Source organism: Pseudochaenichthys georgianus, chromosome 6 (assembly GCF_902827115.2).
Source record: "Pseudochaenichthys georgianus chromosome 6, fPseGeo1.2, whole genome shotgun sequence".
Taxonomy (NCBI): domain Eukaryota; kingdom Metazoa; phylum Chordata; class Actinopteri; order Perciformes; family Channichthyidae; genus Pseudochaenichthys; species Pseudochaenichthys georgianus.
Window position 1 is genome coordinate 35,369,440 of NC_047508.1, and position 21,432 is coordinate 35,390,871.

A 21,432-nucleotide genomic window follows, 5' to 3' on the forward strand; every position below is an offset into this window, starting at 1 on the left:
ACATATCCGTATTTATTTATTTCTCCAAGCTATGTTTTTGTGTGCACTGAGGAGTCTCAAGCAGGCGTTTGTTAAATCATTTTAAGATTGGCTTTAAAATTAATACTTCATATATGATAAATGAGAGGTAACATTTTATGTATGGTATTATTTCCACATATTTCTCTCCATTCTTCCTTCTGCCAACGGTGTCGCAGTTTCTCGTCTCTCCCGTTTTTGTGCTTAGTGCGTACGCATGGAGTTTGCGTGGAGGACCGCACGTTTTCCCGTCAAGTTAGTATTTTATAAATCGCAAACATTGCGTAGAAACTGGCGTACGCCATTTTTTGAGCTTATATCGCTTTATAAATGAGGCCCCTGCACCATCTTCATCCACGCTGGGCGTTGTTGTTATCACTAGCTCAGTGTCATTTCATTTGACCAAATATCTTTACATAGATTGTATTATTATCCACCTTTTTGTTTCATGTCCTTTTATTTAAAACATTCTTTGAGACTTCATCTTCTGGTTCAAATTTCAATAAAAGTAATTTGTATAATCAATTTTGTCTTTATTCTACATTAAAATGTCAGAGATTCCATTCAAATCTGTTGATTATTCATATCTTCCTCAGGCTAGGAATAGTATGTAGAGTTTTTAATGCTAAATGCATATCATCTTCTCACAGGATATAGAATGAAATAACACCGTTGTTATCCATTGTAGATGAATGCCTCAGCTCTTCAGACCAACATAGTAAGATGTGAGCATGTTCCTAATTGTGTTGGTATGCAGCCTAGGTCTGGTCTGTTTAATAAAGCAAATCTGCCACTTTTATATTGCAGAATTTGTTCAATTAAAGCAGTCTTTAATTGTTTGTCCTAAACATAGCAATATATGCTTTTGAAATGTAACATGTCTTTGAAAAATAATAGTATACAGTTTATATTGTGCATCACCTTTAGCTTGAAAATACATAGATGTGTTTTTTTAATCTATAAAATAAATAGACAGACACTTTATCAATCCCAAATTGGGAAATTATTTAACAGCAGCAGTGTGTTCAGGTATTACAAATATTTAAAGTTGGAACAAAGTATAACTACACAACAGAAGTAGGCTATAATGCACAGCAATCCATAAGAGAAGTCCGATATGTTCATGAAAACTCCCCAGGAGACACAGACACTAAAATCTCAAACAAAAAATGAGGGAGCGTAAAAGAGAAAGCTGCAGCGAGAGCAAAAGTCTGATCATTGAGAAAGAAGAAACAAGAACTGCAAACAAAAACCTATGTTAAAATAAAGAAAAAATACGCATAGTTTACATGATTACACAAATGATTTGTTTGCAACTTATAGTTTTATTTTTGAAATACATTTTATGTTGCTTGACTTCGTTTTTTTTTCTTTTAAACTCATAGTTTTGCTTTATTCTGATAAAGTGTTGCTTTATCTTTATGATACAAAACTAATCCCATAATATAGGCCTATTGTATGCAGAAGTATTATTTCAAGCAACACATGAAGTTGACTCAAGTCAAATGTAATTAAAGTCAGATCCACTCGCGGGGCAGTGATATGATAAAACTGTTGTACACATAGATTAAAAAACTCTGTAGTTTATTTATTTTTTAACCAGTTGTTCTATATTCACCTTGCAGGTGCAACTATGTGGCTTGTATCTTGGATTATATATTTAAATCATGGATGTTTAAAGTTCATATTTGTCTAATATTAGTCATACTTCATTAATGAAGTATGACGCTGCGCTGTCAGCACACTTGTCCCTGTTTGTGATTGGTCAAATGTAGCTAACCCCGCCCCTTTCACGTGAACGCGCTCTCAGCTGGAGAGAGAAACACTGACTTGATTTACCGATCAGCGTCGTAGGACCGCTTAGCGAGATTTCGTTTGTTCTCGGTTAGTTAAGATAACTCAAACATATCCAGGGTCTGTTGAACTGGCTTCATAGTACAGGGCACAGGTGGCAGCATAGCAGTGCTAATGTCAAAGACACAAACATTATACATTATATTTTTTATGTCAGGATGCAATGACACAAATATTTGGGAAGGCTTAGCCTTCCCTAGCCTACAGTACCCACCGCCCCTGTATTAGTATTATTAACTCTGAGAACAACTTAATTTGTAACCTTCTTTGTAAAGTGTGTTTAGTCTTAATCAGCCCAGAGCATACTGTGTCTATACGCCATATAAGTTAACTAACTTGTCCTAACCATACACTACAAGTCTGCATACAGAGTTTCCTTGCAGTCAGTCAACAGTATGCATGTTAAACCCTGTGAGAAGGGTGTATTCACTTTATATCCTCATCCTCTGCAGCCTGTGATCGTCAGCTTTGCGCAGTGGCAGTATCGTAGCCCATGAGGTTTATCCGAGGCGCGATTATTGCTGGTTGAAAACTTTACCCAATACCCCGCCCAAGACGACTTGAAATATAGTCGGCGACGGCAATTTTTGACAGTCTCTCAGGAGACCGATAAACTGTTTAAATAAAGTCCGAAACTTTGTCTTTAAATCGTTACACAATAGGATTTTAAAAGGGGTTGTTGTCAGGTCATGTATAGCTACAATAATTCAATGCTCATTTATCCCTTACTGTAAGCAATATATAACTTCAAGAGAAAAAATACAATGCAAAAACATGTTCCAAGTAAGTTCAAGTAATAGGAAAACATAAACATATCGAATAGAATAAGGGATAATAATTTTAAATGAAACACAGTAGTAAATATTCATCGTGATCACAGGGTAAACCTCACATTTTAGGGACATTTACTCGTTTATTAGATAGCCCCGTGGTGTAAAGCAGTTAATTTCATTTGTACACATCTTTTTTGTAGGCTATTTCATAGTCTCAGCACTGTTGTATAATGTATTTAAGAAGACGAAACATGTTTGTATTTCTAGCCTGTGTGATTTGATTTACGGGGACTATAAACAGAGACGTACTGGAGCCCTACGTCATTTCCGCTTTATAATTTATCCAAACAGTGCATTTCTTTTTAACGCTATGGGTCTCTGACATGGTCTCTGATGTTGGTTGTTTACTCGAGGCTTTTTTCGTTTTGATAAACTATTACACGATTTAACTACAAAGTTACATGAAACATGTTACATCTGAAAAGATTACCGTTCAGGACACGTCTGTTGTTATTATTATTATTACTATGTGTCATCCTGTCTTTTCAATCCATACTTCTCCCTTTCAGGACATGCATTAATAACGTCTCCAAAGTTTATCTCTCGGAATAACTGGGTTATTTTTCGATTTAGTTACAACACTTTATTATGAACTAGGAGACTTGTAACCGAACTAGTTGTTTAGACCATAACAGACTGTAGTACTGATTGGAAGTAGGCAACTTTCGTTTCCTCCTATCATTAGCTTTGCGCAGTGGCAGTATCGTAGCCCATGAGGTTTATCCGAGGCGCGATTATTGCTGGTTGAAAACTTTACCCAATACCCCGCCCAAGACGACTTGAAATATAGTCGGCGACGGCAATTTTTGACAGTCTCTCAGGAGACCGATAAAGTGTTAAATATAATAATTTACTTATCTTGATCTAGTATCAAAGCCGGAGACCATGTGATCACTTGTAACACTGAATGTTACACACATGTGCATTGTTACAGCAACGTATAGATCGAGAAGAAGACAAAAATAACACCATTATATTTAAAAGGCATGCACATAGTATTCAAATAATAATGATTACTAATTACAGAAGTTCACATTCAAGTAGTAAGCAGTATTTAGTAAATAAAGTGTGGTATACCACCTTAGTTCCATTATTATTGTACATAGTTACGTTGCAGTAATGGGAGGAATAACTAGGAGTAGCAGCCAGTATTAATAATCATATTACTACTTGTTTGTATATTTTGTACATTATTTATAAGTAACTAACATTTATAAAAACAATATAAACAAATATCCTCTCTGTGGTACTTTTTAAAGTTCTTCAGAATTTTTTTAAACAATATATTACTCTGCTGTTTGTGTATTTGGTCACTTTATCCTGAAGACATTGTAATTGTGATATTATATATTGTTTCGGTATGTTTTCGCTCTCAAACATGCTACTGAATAACATTTGTTGTTAAATATATCATGGTCGGAATATATTCATCCTATTCATTCTGGTTGAACTGGAGGGGGGTCCCTTAACAGAGGCGTACTGGCTGCTACGTCATTTCCGCTTCTTACTTCCAAACGTGCATTTATTTAACATTTTGTTCTGTTATGTTACGTTGTTTGTGTGGGACATTACTCTTAATTATAACTTGAAGATAAACGACTCAACGACAACATAATTAAACACTTTACATCTAATAACGGCTGTATAGTTATAGGATTACAGCTCACGTGTGTGTTTTCATTACATATCCTGTCTTTAAAATGCGTACTGTGCCTTTTCATGAAGATGTAATTGTAAAATATTCATGACTTTTCTCTATGGATAACGGAGTTTATATTTCCAAGTTATATAACGATACATTACAACAAAATTAAGCTGCGGCCATTGATGAAACCATGACACAGAGTAGTGTGGCAGAGATACAAAATGCTGGCGCTGTTTCATAGACACCAGCTTTGCGCAGTGGCAGTATCGTAGCCCATGAGGTTTATCCGAGGCGCGATTATTGCTGGTTGAAAACTTTACCCAATACCCCGCCTAGACGACTTGAAATATAGTCGGCGACGGCAATTTTTGACAGTCTCTCAGGAGACCGATAACTTGTTTATAGGAAATTATATCCATCTTTTTAACCTGACTAATCAACCAGACCCCAGATGAAGGCATTTATCACGGTATATTCAGATGTAAGGTGTCTGACTGTACTTAAAATATACTATACTTCGATTAGTATTTAAATTCAGTTTGTAGTCCACATCTGACAGCTGTGATGTGTTACAGTGTACCTATTATATATAATGTCTGAGATTAACTGTTTAGGATTTAAAGTTGGGAATGTGTACTGTATGCACATCTGTTTTTGCAAAAAAGCTTTTTGTGATCATTATCTGTCATTCTTGATACATATTTTAAGTAATACCTCAGTTCTATAAAAGGTTAAATGTGTATTTGCCTTGGTCTACACAGTCCCAAAAGTATCCTTTATTTTACTTTTAAACACCTTTGACAAATGCTATTGATAAAACATCAGCATTTGGCCGTCTTATATTTCCCCTAATTTCATATATATATGAGATGTATTGATTTACATGCTGTCGATGATAAATAAAACAGATTTCGGTTACGCTTTTGTGTCTCTTCCTGTATGAAGCAATAAAATATGTTTTGTTTTTTTCAGTATCCTGGTGAGGGTGCAATGTGCCTACCAGACCAGCAGAGGGCGCTCTGTAACAGGATATAGGGAACATACGTCTTTAAAACTAAGTCAGTAGTTTTTTTTAGCAAAGTAATGAACGATTGCAAGGCATATTATAAAGACATCAAACAATTAGAGTCCTTGTTGGTGCTTTTGAAAGCATTTGAGCTCCACAGTCTCTTGTGACTGATGTTTTCTTTCTAAAGTGAAATGAACATGTGTGCAGTCGTGTCCTACCACCCTGCAGTGCAGAGAACCATAATTGCAGTGATCTCTGATTAGAAGAAGGGTGTGTATTAGGCAGTCACCGGGGTGGGGGGTTTAATCAACTTCAGGCTTTTCATTAGGCAGATGAGCTCAAAGCCTCTTGTCACCCGTTAAAAGCTCTCCTCTTGCCTGTCATGCAAGCACACTTAATATTCTCCTTCTCTCACACTGTCCATACTGTGACATGGCTGGTTTGTACCTTAACAATTGTAGGTCTAATTCCCAAAACCATACATATTTGACTGTACAAAACTGTATCAAAGCCTAGAATACTCCCCAGGGTGGAGGGGGAAACAAATGTAAAAACTGTATCAGCTGTAGTTAATGGCGTACTTTCTAACACTGTAGTGCAATACAACCCTTTTGTTTCTATTATTTCAAATATGCATTTTGGATGCATTGGGATTAATGCTTTCTATATTTATTTAAGTCATATAATACCAGAGTGGACTACTTGACGTGTGTTTCAGTCAACAATCTCCCAGTTAAAATGTTCATTTTGTTAGTTAATTAAACATTTTGTATTATTGTGAGCATGTATTGTGCCTGGGTTCTGGTCACTATTAATAGTTAATCGAGGTTTCGATATTGTGATTATTGTAATCCAGCTGCTTCCAATATATCTTAAATGGTAATCAAATTGTGGGGGTAATTTGGATTATGCTTGCAGACAACTGGGATTGGATTTACTTATCAAAGGTGACATTTGGGTTTTGAACAGTGATTCATATTTACATAAATTACTTGCAGCTTTTCTATTTGATCATCCCTCAGTTTGACCCCACGGTGCACTAGATTTGACTATCTGTTACACCGGCCGTAACAAATGGAGATTTAAATCTGACGTTGACTGTGTGATCCTGTTGACCTACCAATGACCCTTTCTACATGTGAAGATGCACTTCTGGCACTCGATAAGCAGGAGTTTCTCCTTCACAGCACATTTGACGTCTCTCACACGGCAGCTCTTTATCTGGCAGAAATGAAATGGCAAGATATTGCTTTGTTCAACGAGAGCGACAGCTGGCCAAACATAAACAAATAAATTGCACAGCATCATAGGGCTAGTTCCTAGGTAACCATGTGACAGGGCCGACAATTGCTATGGAAACCAGCGTATCCTCTCTCTGTCTCTCTCCGTCCCTCAGTTCTTTTGGGAAATGTGTGAGTATTTCCTTTTCCTGTGAATTGGCTTTTACTTTCCCGGTTTGACAGTTGTGGAGAAAGACACCGTCACGTCACAGAAAGTCATTTCCCCTATACTCTGTACAAGATGTGGAATACACTCAGACAGGTTCAGAATTGGAGGACAATTTAGACACCAATTTTTTTGAAAAATGAACCTTTTTTTTTATGTATTTAGGAAAAACATAACAAACCATCAAAAAAAGTGATTTGCCCAGCTAGGCATCAAATTAATATTTTCCAATGAAGAATTACCCCTGCTACTCTAATTATAGTAACAGGGTTGAAAATTAATGCTAATTTGAGTTTTAACCTCAGGAATTATTGCTAGATGTAGCATGTAATGCTACTTTCAAGGCAAGGACAAACTTGGATATCTAATGCAAGAAAGATAACTTTGAAATTAACATGCTTTATTCTGATAATATGAGTAACAGGGTTGAGTGGGTCAGAGTGCCACACTCTTTTAAGACTGAAAAGATTGTAAAAATATGAAAAATAAAAGAGAGGACTTAGTTTTGGTCTACCCATGGCACTAGCACATGGCTTGCTGATGTCACTTCCACTGTGTCATCTGATTTACAGTTTTTTCACTTCCTCTGCCAATATAAAAAGGTTTGGGTAACAGGGTTGAACGCATGTTGAGGGACACACCTTCTGTGCAAAATTACTGTTATCTAAAATATGTTTATGATTTAACAAATTGATTTTACCATTACAAGAGACATATATCAATAGAATAATTCCAAAAAAAGTAAATAAAATCCCTATTTTAAATGTTATATTTGACATGCAAGTTGGTCACCAAGAAGCGGGGACAAGAGAAAAATGCCATTTTAGGGGATGTTCGAGAGCTATTTGATCATTTAAATCATATTTTGAAACCACTTTTTCTACAACTTTATATACATTTTGTCTCAAGACAAGTATGTTTAACCAACACATCCTCACTCCCAGGTCGGCCTATGTTGACGTTATGTCAAGTCCCCTGTGTCGGCTTTTTCCAACGCAAGGGTGGGGGCCTTAGCGTCCATTTTCAACGCAAGGGGGGGGCCCTTAGCGTCCATTTTCAGCTTTCCGGGATGTCCATATGCTTCTATGGACGCTCATGGAAGCACGGCATTCGTTTGTGTCAGCTGCCCTTAAAGGCAATGTGAGTGTCCATTCTCATTGGATAACGGAGTAACGAGTAACGGAGAATTGTACACCCGGAAGTAAGTATTCCCCTTACTGTCGATTGATTTTACAGTGATATCTGCACTATTCATCGACTAAAAAACACCAGATTATCCTTGTTAATTACACAACATTGATTGGTTTAAATTGTGTGCAATGCTTTTGTATTTTCCCCCTTCGATTCGGAGAAACAAATATTTTTTCGGAGTAAAGGATGGCAGAAGACACTACACTACCCAGAATCCCCAGCTATCGTTTGGACTACACCATGTGCTCTGTTTGACAAACCCCGTGATAGTCCTCAAGCTCTGTGATTGGAGAGTGTGGAGGGCCTCGAACACCACTTGAAATGAGATGGAACCACGGCAGACTGTCCAAAACTGGATTTGAACGGGTCCACCGCGTCCCCCCCTCCCCCACCCCGTCCCCAGAACTACGCATGCTGGCTATTCTGTTTTGCAACATGTTCTCTATCTATGGCACGTCTCTACTGGGAGTTGTAGTTTTAAAAGACGTTTTCGTATTTCCCATAATAAGAAGTTGCCAGTATTAAACTGTGTACATCCCTGGAGGTTTAGGCGATAGGAAACACTCACATTTAAAACATATAATTAATAAATGGGTGAAAATTGCTTGTGCCCATAATGGGCAGCATTAATATATATACCCACATGCCAGCTAAGGTCAGAAGAGCTTTATTTAACAGCTGGTCTTATGTCTGTGACCCCTCCTGTTAATTGATAACATTACATTACATTAATTGATAAGCCTGAAACATGCACTTGTCAAGTTTCAGAGGCACATTTTGCAAATATGGCAGTAGCCATCGATCAGCTTAAGATAAGATCAATCAATCAATCAATCAATCAATCAATGTTTATTTATATAGCCCAATATCACAAATGTTACATTTGTCTCAGTGGTCTTCACAGTGTGTACAGAATATCAGTATGACAATACGACACCCTCTGTCCTTAGACCCTCACATCGCACAAGGAAAAACTTCCAAAGAAAACCCAGTTTAAAGGGAAAAATGGGAGAAACCTCAGGGAGAGCAACAGAGGAGGGATCCCTCTCCCAGGACGGACAGACGTGCAATAGATGCCGTGTGTAAATTGAAAAGATAATACATTTGCAACATAGGTAGTCCAAATGTTTGGAAATGCATGTGTGTATAATAGGAAGATGAATCCACGAGGATATCCATCCAGGACCTATGATCCAGGACCACAGCCACGACTCAAGATCCAGCGCTCGCGATCCAGGACACAGGACCGCAGGATCATCCATGACTCCGGATCCCAGCGTATATAGACACCAAAAAGAAAGACATTTGGGGAAGCTGGGTTAATCGGAACATGAGTGTACACGGGTATAGACAGAGAGAAGGAAGAAGTAAGATGTCCCCCGACAAACTAAGCCTATATCAGCAAAACTAGGGGCTGAATCTAATCAGCCCTAACTATAAGCTTTATCAAAAAGGAAGGTCTTAAGCGCACTCTTAAAAACGGATAGGGTGTCTGCCGCCCGAACACAAACTGGAAGCTGATTCCACAAATGTGGAGCTTGATAAGAAAAGGCTCTGGCTCCCATTGTACTTTTAAAGATTCTAGGAACAACCAACAACCCTGCATTCTTGGAACGCAATGCCCTAGTAGGACAGTAGGGTATAATGAGTTCTTTAAGGTAAGATGGCGCCTGCCCATTAAGGGCTTTGTAGGCGAGAAGAAGAATTTTAAATTCTATCCTGTGTTCTATAGGGAGCCAGTGTAAGGCAGCCAGAATAGGAGTAATGTGGTCCCTTTTCCTAACTCTGGTTAGTACACGAGCCGCAGCATTTTGAATCAGCTGAAGCGACTTGATTGACTTCTTAGTACTCCCTGATAATAGAGAGTTACAATAATCCAGCCTAGAAGTAACAAATGCATGGACTAGTTTCTCTGCATCGTTTTGAGGCAAGATATGCCTGATTTTTGCAATGTTACGTAGATGGAAGTAGGCGGTCCTTGAAATTGATTTTATGTGGGCGTTAAAGGATAAATCCTGATCAAATATAACACCAAGATTCCTTACAGTCTCACTGGAGGCCAAATTAATGCCATCCATAGTTAGTATGTCTTTAGATAATTTGTTTCGTAGATTCTTCGGGCCAAGTACAATAACTTCAGTTTTGGTCGTGTTTAACATCAAAAAGTTTAAGGTCATCCACGTTTTTAAGTCCTTAAGGCAGTCTTGAATTTTATTTAGATGATTAATTTCATCAGGCTTGATTGATAAATATAGTTGAGTATCATCCGCATAACAATGAAAGTTTACAGAATGATTCCTTATAATATTGCCTAACGGAAGCATATATAATGTGAACAAAATAGGTCCGAGCACTGAGCCCTGTGGCACTCCATGGCTAACTTTGGTTTGCGTGGAAGATTCATCGTTAACACGTACAAACTGAGAGCGTTCAGATAGATAGGACCTAAACCAGCCTAAAGCAGTTCCCTGTATGCCAACTAAGTGCTCTAGTCTTTGCAATAGGATATCATGGTCGATAGTATCAAATGCAGCACTAAGATCGAGCAAAACAAGAATAGAGACAAGTCCCTTGTCTGAGGCTATTAGAATATCATTTGTGACTTTAACCAGAGCTGTCTCTGTGCTATGATGTGTTCTAAAGCCAGACTGAAAATCTTCAAATAAATCATTGTTTTTTAAGTAATCACACAACTGTTTTGCGACCGCTTTCTCAAGAATTTTTGAGAGGAACGGAAGATTAGAAATAGGTCTATAGTTGGCTAAAACCTCTGGATCGAGGTTGTGCTTTTTAAGAAGCGGTTGTATCACTGCTACTTTGAATGATTGTGGAACATAGCCTGATAATAAAGACATATTCATAATATTTAATAAAGAAGTGCTAATTAATGGAAAAACTTCCTTCAACAGCTTAGTTGGAATTGGGTCTAACATGCACGTGGATGGTTTAGAAGAGAGAATCATTGAATGTAATTGTTCAAGGTTAATGGCTGAAAAGCATTCTAGTTTACTATCTAGTGTAATATTAGAACTTACGATTCCGGGAGCTGTTGATAACACTATACTGGTCAAAGGCAAGAGGTCATTAATTTTGTTTCTAAGAGTAACAATTTTATCGTTAAAAAAGCACATAAAATCATTACTACTGAGTGCTATGGGAATAGAAGGCTCAATCGAGCTGTGGCTCTCTGTCAGCCTGGCTACAGTGCTGAAAAGAAATCTTGCATTATTCTTATTCTCATCTATTAATGAAGAGTAGTAGGCTGCTCTCGCTTTACGCAGTGCTTTCTTATATTCATTGAGAGTAATATGCCAAATTAAACGAGATTCTTCAAGTTTAGTGGAACGCCATATCCTTTCAAGTTGTCTAGACTTTTGCTTTATTTTGCGGGTTTCGGCATTATGCCATGGAGCTAATCTATGTTGTTTTATTTTCTTCTTTTTCAAAGGAGCAACAGAGTCTAATTTTATTCGCAGCGCATCTATAGCACTATCAACAACATGATCAATTTGGGGTGGTGTACATTTTGTATAAGTTTCCTCCCCTACATGCAGACATGCTATCGAGTTAAGTATTGGTTGAATCTCTTCCTTAAATGTGGCTATAGCACTAACAGATAGGTTTCTGCTGCAAGAGCTTTTGACTAATGCTTTGTAGTCTAGTAACAGTACTTCAAAAGTTACTAAGAAATGGTCGGATAAAGCAGGATTATGCGGTTCGACTAATAGTTGCTCAATTTCAATACCATAAGTCAGAACAAGGTCGAGAGTGTGATTATAACAGTGGGTTGGTTTATTTACACTCTGACAGAAACCAACAGAATCTAATATAGAGTTAAATGCAACAGTAAGGCTATTTTTATCATCGTCAACATGAATATTAAAGTCACCTACGATAATTACTTTGTCTGTTTTAAGAACCAAAGTTGATAAAAACTCAGAGAATTCTGATAAGAATTCTGAATAAGGACCTGGTGCACGATACACTGTAACAAATAAGATTGGCTGCAAAGTTTTCCAGGTCGGATGCGTAAGACTAAAAACGAGGCTTTCAAAAGAGGTATAATTACATTTTGGTTTAGTATTGATAAGTAAACTTGAGTCAAAGATTGCTGCAACTCCACCTCCTCGGCCCGTGCCTCGAGCAATATGAGTGTTGACATGGCTGGGTGGAGTGGCCTCATTTATGCTGACATATTCTTCATGTCTCAACCAAGTTTCAGTGAGACAGCATATATCAATATTATAATCTGATATTAAATCATTTACCAATATTGCTTTAGATGCTAGAGATCTTATGTTTAAGAGACCACATTTAATCTTCCTGTTTTGTTGCACTGTAGTAGTTGTTACATTTACTTTTATTAGGTTATTATGTATGACACCTCTATTAGGTTTTACCTTAAATTGTCCTTGGGCAGACACACACACCGCTAATATTGGGTATTTTATTGGGTTCGGGATTCCTATGGATGACTGCCTAGGAGAGAGCGCAGAGAAGCGTGTAAGACTGCGACTCTGCCTCCTGGTCTCAACTCCAGTTTGTCATGGATTACGTCCACAAAGCCCTGAAATGTTTGCCGAAATGAGATCTGCACCTTTCAAAGTAGGGTGAATGCCGTCTCTCTTAATCAGACCAGGTTTTCCCCAGAAGGCTGTCCAATTATTTACGAAGCCCACATTGTTTGCTGGGCACCACCAAGACAACCAGCGCTGAAATGATGACATGCGGCTATACATGTCATCATTGATCAGATTGGGGAGGGGACCAGAGAAGATTACGGTGTCCGACATTGTTTTAGCATAACTACACACCGACTCCACATTAAGTTTTGTGCATTCTGATTGGCGTAAACGAACATCATTACCACCGACGTGAATAACAATCCTACTGTATTTACGTTTATCTTTAGCCAGCAGTTTAAGATGCGCCTCAACGTCGCCCGCTCTGGCCCCCGGAATGCATGTGACTGTGGAGGCTTCGGTCTCTAAATTCACGTGTCTCATAATAGAGCTACCAATAACCAGAGTTGGCTTCTCAGCGGGTGTCTCGCTGAGTGGGGAATATCTGTTAGATACGTGAACGGGTTGGTGGGGACCTGCGGGTTTCGCGTTATGCCCCTTCTGAACAGTCACCCAGCCTCCCTGCTGCTCGGGAGTTGCCGGGGGACGGCTAAGAGGAGCTACATTTTGCCGGTCCGCACATGCTAACATGGGCTTTACTTTAGCTGAGTTACTTTCTAAGATGCGGAGCCGGGCTTCTATGGCTATGATTCCCGCCTCCAACCTAACAACTATACTACATTTAACACATGTATCCTTACCAGTAAGGGAGGCCGGGAAGTAACCAAACATGAGACAGGAAGAGCAGGAAATAGCACCAGAAGGTGGGGAAAGAGCCATGGCTAGCTATCAAGCTAAAGTAGCTACCGTTAGCAAACCCGAAAAGAGTGTAGGCAACTGTGGAGTTACAGTCGCTAAGAGAAGGAGAGTTGTGAGTGCTTAAGCTGTAGTAACGTGTGATTACAACGTCAGGCAGTTGCCGTGATCAAGAGTTTTAAAACGATCGATTAAGTTTAAGTTAATAAGCTATCAGCAACAGAACAGGCACACGGGATACCCGGAGATGACAACAACAACCGGAAGTTGCAACGTGCTCACCGCAATAGGTTCCTCCTTCCGCTCAGATCATGTGGTTTCCGCTAAGATATACTTTATTGATCCCAAGTTGGAACATTTGCGTTACATCAGCATGTGTAACAGTTAAATATGCAGTGGTGTTTATTTGTAAATCATTTAGTAAAATCACACAAATTCTGTGTTTTATATTCAACAATTCTGTGTTCTTTATTTATTGATTGTTCAATACCTGACAAGGCCGGAGATGAAATATCTACATACATCTTATAAGAGTATAATACATTATGTATAATATCAGTTAAAATAAGTGCTTCAACATAGTTAACATTGCTGGAGGTATGCACAAATATTGATAGATGTCTTGTAATTCACTATTGAGGAACCTGCGACCCAAGTTTTTCATTCGGTGCATAACTAGTTGTGTAGGCCTACATGATATGTCAATAAACCTTAGAACATCTTGAAATCTTGAAAGGGATGTGCAAAATAGTCATTATATACAGTCTTTAATTAACTATTAGTAGAGAATAACGAGTAATGAATATACTTTATAGGGATCGTATTAATATCTAATAATACAAATAATTAAATTCAATAACATGCTTTAACCACCAGGTGTCCCTTTATATCAGCTGTGCACCTTTATGGTGTAAATACAGCCTATCTACCAATTGGATCAAATATAAAAGTCAGCCGAATTAGTGTTGATACTGCAAGGAGACGTATTGTGTGAAAAGAAATGTAAGATGTTGTTTAATGGCTGATATATTTATGATCCACGTCACGTTTTCAGTTCCTCATGTTTGTCTAGAAGTCTTCTCATCAGGGCTCTATAAATACAGAACTACGGCAGATATGTAATATTTAATGCAGCCGAACCGTGTATTACAATGCCGGTATGTGATGACTTTCAAAGAGAAAAGCCAGCACACTCGGAATAAAGTATTATTTTATTTCTTTTAATTTGTTTCGGTCTGTTTCCGGTATTTGTTAATGACGATGTGCTGTGAGATGTGAGACTGGAATTGCACAGGGGAAAATAACGTAGGCTATCTTTAGATGCGGATTTTGTTAAACTAATACGTTTGCGCTGTGGACCAATACTATACATTGACGGGGAAGGGGGGAGCAATAAAGATAACATCATTAAACAGTTACACAACATAACAGAAATAATATCGATAGCAGCGTCCCTAGCAACCACCTTGGTAACAATGAAAACGTCGCGATTTCCTGAAGTAATCTTCGTAATAAATAGCAAAATAAAGATCATGTACATCCACTGCACACATAATCTGAAATAACAACTCATATTTCTCACATCAAGTGACATCAAAACGGATTTTAATGGCCAAACTAACTTTAAAATAGGCATTTTCCACCGAGAATAAAACGAAGTTCGGCCATGTTTTTTTGTTCTGCAGGGAGAAATTTGAAGATCACATGACGTCAAACAGAGCACATGGTGTAGTCCAAACGATAGCTGGGGATTCTGGGTAGTGTAGTGTCTTCTGCCATCCTTTACTCCGAAAAAACATTTGTTTCTCCGAATCGAAGGGGGAAAATACAAAAGCATTGCACACAATTTAAACCAATCAATGTTGTGTAATTAACAAGGATAATCTGGTGTTTTTTAGTCGATGAGTAGTGCAGATATCACTGTAAAATCAATCGACAGTAAGGGGAATACTTACTTCCGGGTGTACAATTCTCCGTTATCCAATGAGAATGGACGCTCACATTGCCTTTAAGGGCAGCCGACACAAACGAATGCCGTGCTTCCATGAGCGTCCATAGAAGCATATGGACATCCCGGAAAGCTGAAAATGGACGCTAAGGCCCCCCCCCTTGCGTTGAAAATGGACGCTAAGGCCCCCCTCCCTGCGTTGGAAAAAGCCGACACAGGGGACTTGACATAACGTCAACATAGGCCGACCTGGGAGTGAGGATGTGTTGGTTTAACACAACAAGTGCATGTTTTAGCATTTAGGGCATGGATTATTAGATTTTTATATGGGGGACATGAAATGTCCTCCAATTCTGGAATGACCCTTAATATACCAAAACACAAATCATGGCTGACAATAAAATGTCACAAGTAGAGCTGACAAAGCTTTTGGAAATATTAACCCTACCTTTGTACATTGTTATGGTATAAAATACCCTCCTTTTAGGCTTTTACTCAACTAGTATACACTGAAAAAACTGCAATGTTGACTTTGATTAAATGTATTATGTCAACACATTTCCCATAACTGCATTAGGTTAGGTGAAAACAATCATATTAAGTTTAAATAAAGAAATATTAGGTTCAACTTAATATTATTACTTTCAACTAACCTAATAAAAAAATGTGAAATTTGTTGACATTATACATTTAATTAAAGTCAATGTTTCAGTTTGTTCTGTGTATATGAAAACAGTAATTAGCCTGAACCATGGATGTATAATAAGAACTGGATACAGCGTGGGAGGCGGGGCCTAGTTCATTTCTATGAGAGTTGCTCATTGGCGCATGAAGACAAAATGGCCCAACTTTTGAGAGAGCGAAACGTCACGAAAGTATTCTTATAATCATATAATCCGTTTTTATTGTGCATCCATGGGTAAAGGTGAATCTCATGTAGTACTGAACACGTCACATGAATGTGCCGGGCGGCGCGGTCCCGTGGGTTAGATCCGCGTTCATAATGCAGAGGAAAATAATTCTCAGAATAACGTTATTAGCACATTTTACAACTTGAGGATCGAATGTTTTTAATAAGGGCTATACAAACGTTCATACTGGGTAGTTTATTTAGTTAAAAAAAATTATCCAACGATTTACAGACGTCTCTTTCCCAATGTTAGTCAATGGGAAAAAGTATTTCCGGGCCCATCGACTGATACGGAAGTGTAGTACCTACGTTTGGCCACAACGAATATTTTCCTCAGAGTCAGGCGCACTTCCTGGTGGCTTGGCCTGAACACAATTAAAGAAAATGTTTTAAGATCAGAGTAAAAACAAAAACGGGTTGTAATAATTTTCTGTGGATCTTTCGTTCAGCTCATTTGCAGTCTGGTTTGCGGCAGGTCTTTTGTTTTGATGTTTGTCACAAAACCAGTTACTCCATGTGGAAAACCAGGCTCGTCTTCAAAGAGTGAGACATCACAGCCTATTCTATAAAAAAGAAAGAAAGCAGGTGCAAATCTAAAAGAGGTGCTTTGATTTGCAGCCAATTATTATGGACATCCTTGTTGTACCACCTTCATGTGAGTACTCTTCCTCTTTCCTCTGAGCTGATCAGAGGAGCTGGCCCATTATTCTTGGTAGATAACCAGAAATGTAGAGATCACATGAATGAACAGGAAACCTAAAAAGTTATCAAGTTATTCAACACACCCAATTAAACTTGTTCCAATCCTCTAATGCCCTTTTCCCTCTAAATCACTGCGTAGTGCACGAGGGGTTGCCCCCAATTAGCTTCCTCCTGCGACACCCTGACACAGTGCTGCATCGTGATTGTATTTCAGCTTCAATTACTTTCAAAAGCCTTCAGGCCGAGGTGATTGGTCTCCTCCACTCGTTATTTCTCTACTTTGGTCTCCCTTTTATTGATTGTGAGGTGGGGTCAAAGGAGAGTGAGGGGCGGACTGGCCATCTGTAGAATCTGGAGAACCACAAAACGGCCGGTACGTTGAGGGCCGACTCGGTTCGCTGACCGCCGGCACCGCCCTTACTTTATTATGGCCTCACTGAAGTTGCGCCAGCGAGGCTTCCCCCCCGTTGACAGTTCACTAGCACCCCCCACTCCGTTGACAATTTATGTTTTTTAGTCCCAGCCAGGGCTGTTTTTTTGTCCCAGTCCGCCCCTGAGTCCATCATGTTTAGGAATAACAGAGCCGTAACCTGCTCAGAATATTGTTGTAATATGTTTGACAGTTATGTTCAGATGAAACAGCCAAAGGTTTACACATTATAAATAACCTAATACTCTGCCTTGACACCTTGAAACGCCGTTAGAATTAGCAATACTTGATGGTCTGTATGGTATAGAGTGGCAAAGTCCCTCCCCTTCTGGTGGACCTCCATGGGACTTTATTTCGAAAAAATTATGTATTGAAGTCAATGGAGAGAGAAAGATTATCTTTCGATCCCGTTTGAATTGTGCCACGAATTACATATGATGTTTGTCAATTTAAAAGATAATTTTGCAAGTCAAAAAACGTAAAACTGTGTGTGAAGTAACACATTTGTTTGTGTCTGGTCTCGCAGAACAACACACGTCACCAAGATGGCCGTCACTACTGTCTTGTCAACAAAACGATTGACTACCCTCACTATCACCACAATGAAACACGTCCAGAAGAATGTCATGCAAAGCTGCCTGCCTGCCTTCCTTTGATTCTCTCTGAACTGCCTGGTCTTTTTCATGTTTAATGTCAACCATTTGTGCAGATAGCATGAAGTAGAAAAGATCGGCGATCGCCGATGCTAGCGTTAGCATTTCTCCCCCGGGCTTAAATTGTGTATTATAGAATGATCACACCGGTGACAGTACTCTTCAAAGGTTTCACGAAATATGACTACTACTCTTACTGTTTAACATGTTGGGTTACTTAATGTTACTTCATATTAAGGCCAATACAAATGACAAGGCTGTAATGCTAACTAACGTGCTAGCTACTAGCTAGATAGCTAACTTGATCCAGCCACTCCTGGTCCTTTCATCAGACGGGAAGCGAAAGAACGAGCAAGACCCATTGCTGGTATGATAACAACCTGGTACTAAGCACACAGGCATCTTGTTAAAGTTATCTTATCTTAGCTGATCTTAGCTATCTCTTAGTGGAGGAAAACAATTGTGACATCACTTACTCTGGGATTTGTAGTCTTTAGTTGCGTATTTTTCATAGTGTTATATTTCAACAGTTTTACGACAAACTGTGACTTTTTTGACATGGAAATTATTTTTTAAGATTGACAAACATCATATGTGTAATTCATGGCACAATTTAAACGGGATCGAAAGATAAGTTTTCTCTCTCCATTGACTTCAATACATTATTTTTCCGAAATAAGGTCCCATGGACCGGAAGTAGATGGGCATGACTTCACCACTCTATAGAGTTCGCCACTCTATAGAGTGGCGAAGTCCCTCCCTTTCCGGTGGACCTCCATGGGACCTTATTGTGGAGAAATCATCCCTAACCCTGCACTGCATGTGTCCCAATCTAAAAGGTGGCGTCCTTTACTAAAATGTAAGGTACAGAGGCACTCATATTTTCCTATGATGTTTTATTTCTGTGGGCAATTTAGATTTTCTCCGCTTCACGAACTCCTTAGTGGTCGTGTTAATAAAACCATGTGGTGTGATTTCAATACAAGAATCAGACAAGTGAAAGTACACTGAACGTTTATTCAATTATGAACATGAACATTCAGACCCTCCTCAAGGTCCAATCCTGACGGGGTTTTCTTTATCATCATTTGTAAAACTGGGCGAATCCTTGAAATGAGCTCAGCAGGCTGATGGATATTCAAACAGTATAACTGCGAGGAAACCCGGAACAGAGCTCATATGTTGTTATAAAGCCCCTCTGTGTGTTACATTAAGGGACAGTCAGAATATAAGTATGAGTAGTGATTACATTTAGCAGATCCTAATCTAATCATAATGTTTCAGTATGTTTTCAGTAAGGTAACTTCACATACATTTCAAGAGTTGTGTTCAACAGGTTAACTTATAACCATATCATATCAATTTATATTTGATTTAGCGTTTTCATTTGTTGGACCCAGAAGCTCATTAGACTACTCAGTTTCAGCAGATATTGTATTAAAAGATACGGAAAAGATCAGTTCATAGTTTGAGATACAAGTGAGCCTTCCTGCTTGTTTATAGACGTGTCGGTGCATTGGTTGTTAAAAAAGGAAACTCCAGCTCTCTCAAACTATTAGCAGCAGAGCCCTGATAGCCCCCAGCAGCCAGGGGCTTTCAGAAATAGCTTTTTTAAAAGGCCCCGGTCTCCCCTGTTTCCTCAGGATCCAGGTGCTTTTAATTGGATTTCTTTGACAAGATTATTGCCTGCTCTCAGGCCAAGCTTGGATAGTGTGTAGTATTAGAAAGTGTGCCTATATGTCTACTTTAATCATGAGAAAACTCCACAAACAACTTTGATTTGGTTAGAAATTACAACGTGACCGAAGGTTGAAACCTTCCACCCTCGCTAAATGGTGCAATTCCTTGTAATCCTACACACTGCTTGGTGAGATTTAAAGTGATATATTGTGGATGAGTCTGACAAACAGTACATGTAATACTACAGAGAGCCAGCAATCCCAGAGTCCTTTTGTGCCACCACCTTCACCACGGGATGAAGTAAAGCCTCTGATGGGTAGACAAAGCTCTGGTTCCCTCGGTCCCGGCCCTTCAGGGTATTTTGACCTTCTTAAAGGACACAGACTTTAAGAGCAGCATGCCGTGGAGGCACTGAGATTTCACACCAGAGCTTTAATCCCTTAGAAAACGTCTCTCCTATTATCCTATTCATATCCTGTTGTAACGACAGAGCAGGTCCGGGTTTATCTGTCTATGGGCACATCAGCTAATGAAGACAAAGAATGAGATTGTATGGTGATTGTTTTATAGTTAAAGGTTGGGTAGGTCATTTTGGAGAAACCAGCTCGAGTGGCTAGAATTTGAAAGTACACAGCCGGAACAAATCTGCCACTTCCTTACAGAGCCCCTCCTCCAACACACACGAATGCACACATGACCAATGAGGGCACGAGATAAGTTTGTGCACAGATGGAAGGCTGACAGGCAGGTAGGCCATCCAGTTATTTTAGCCGGGCCGGCTGAATGGAATATAACAAAAAGTGTAACCCGAGCCGGTTTCTCAAACTTACCTACCCCACCTTTAAGTATAGGGTTAGGGTCTCTGCTTGCTTGACAGTGTCTGGTCAATATTAGGTTATTATTTGCTCTAAAGTGTGGAATAGTCCAAAAATATGGAACATTTATTTGGGTTAGTGTTGTATTATTAATTAATTAAAATGTTCTATTGGGAAGATGTATGTCATTTGAGTCAGGGAAATCAAAGGAAGGTGTAATAAGGACTTGGAAATATTTTAGTATTACTTAGATTTTTTTAAATGTAAAAATTGATATCCTCCTTAATTTGGGATATCGTAGTATTATACATATTTGTTCTGGTTTTAATGACTAGGACATGGATGTAGTTTTCTGAATGTACCAGGCGGATCATGTGTTTCTATTATTTGCCCTAACCAGCTTATTCATGATGATTGATGATTATTGATCCAAATCTCCAAAGCATCAATGATCAACCCTGCAATATTGTCACAACATCAATATCGAGGTGGTCAAATTATTGCAATATGTAATTGTTTTAATATCTTCCAGCCCTAGTTGTCATCTTCTGACAGTTTGAACCAGTGCACTTTGTCAAAGAAAATTATAATCATACCTTTGTTAAACACTTCTCAAGTAACTTCTATAAAATGGTCACCCTTTGAGTTATGAATGGTACTAAGAATGTGAGGGTTATTTGAAGCGTTTGTCCTGTTATCGTGTCACAGCGCTGCAGAGAGGCACTTCAATAACTGAGTGATTGCGAGGAATGAAGTGAGACATAACTCTTCTCGGGCTCAGCTGGGACATTTTAACAAGGTACAGGATTCTGAGCTTGGGACATCACGTGGGAGTTTATTAAAGCGCCTGACTCTGCTGGGTTATGCCCTCCATGCTGCGTCTCATTCGTTCTGCTCACACCACTTGTTATAGCCAGCTA

General features: G+C 38.8%; 3 non-coding genes across 3 annotated transcripts; all 3 read left to right on the forward strand.

Moving 5' to 3' along the window:
- Positions 1-2,336: 2,336 nt before the first annotated feature.
- On the forward strand, positions 2,337-2,478 carry LOC117448770 (U4 spliceosomal RNA). Its single transcript, XR_004552399.1, has one exon. It is a non-coding gene; the product is annotated as a U4 spliceosomal RNA (small nuclear RNA).
- A 910-nt stretch (positions 2,479-3,388) lies between these two features.
- LOC117448773 (U4 spliceosomal RNA) lies at positions 3,389-3,530 on the forward strand. Its single transcript, XR_004552401.1, has one exon. It is a non-coding gene; the product is annotated as a U4 spliceosomal RNA (small nuclear RNA).
- Positions 3,531-4,596: 1,066 nt separating this feature from the next.
- Positions 4,597-4,737, forward strand: LOC117448783 (U4 spliceosomal RNA). Its single transcript, XR_004552411.1, has one exon. It is a non-coding gene; the product is annotated as a U4 spliceosomal RNA (small nuclear RNA).
- Positions 4,738-21,432: the final 16,695 nt, after the last annotated feature.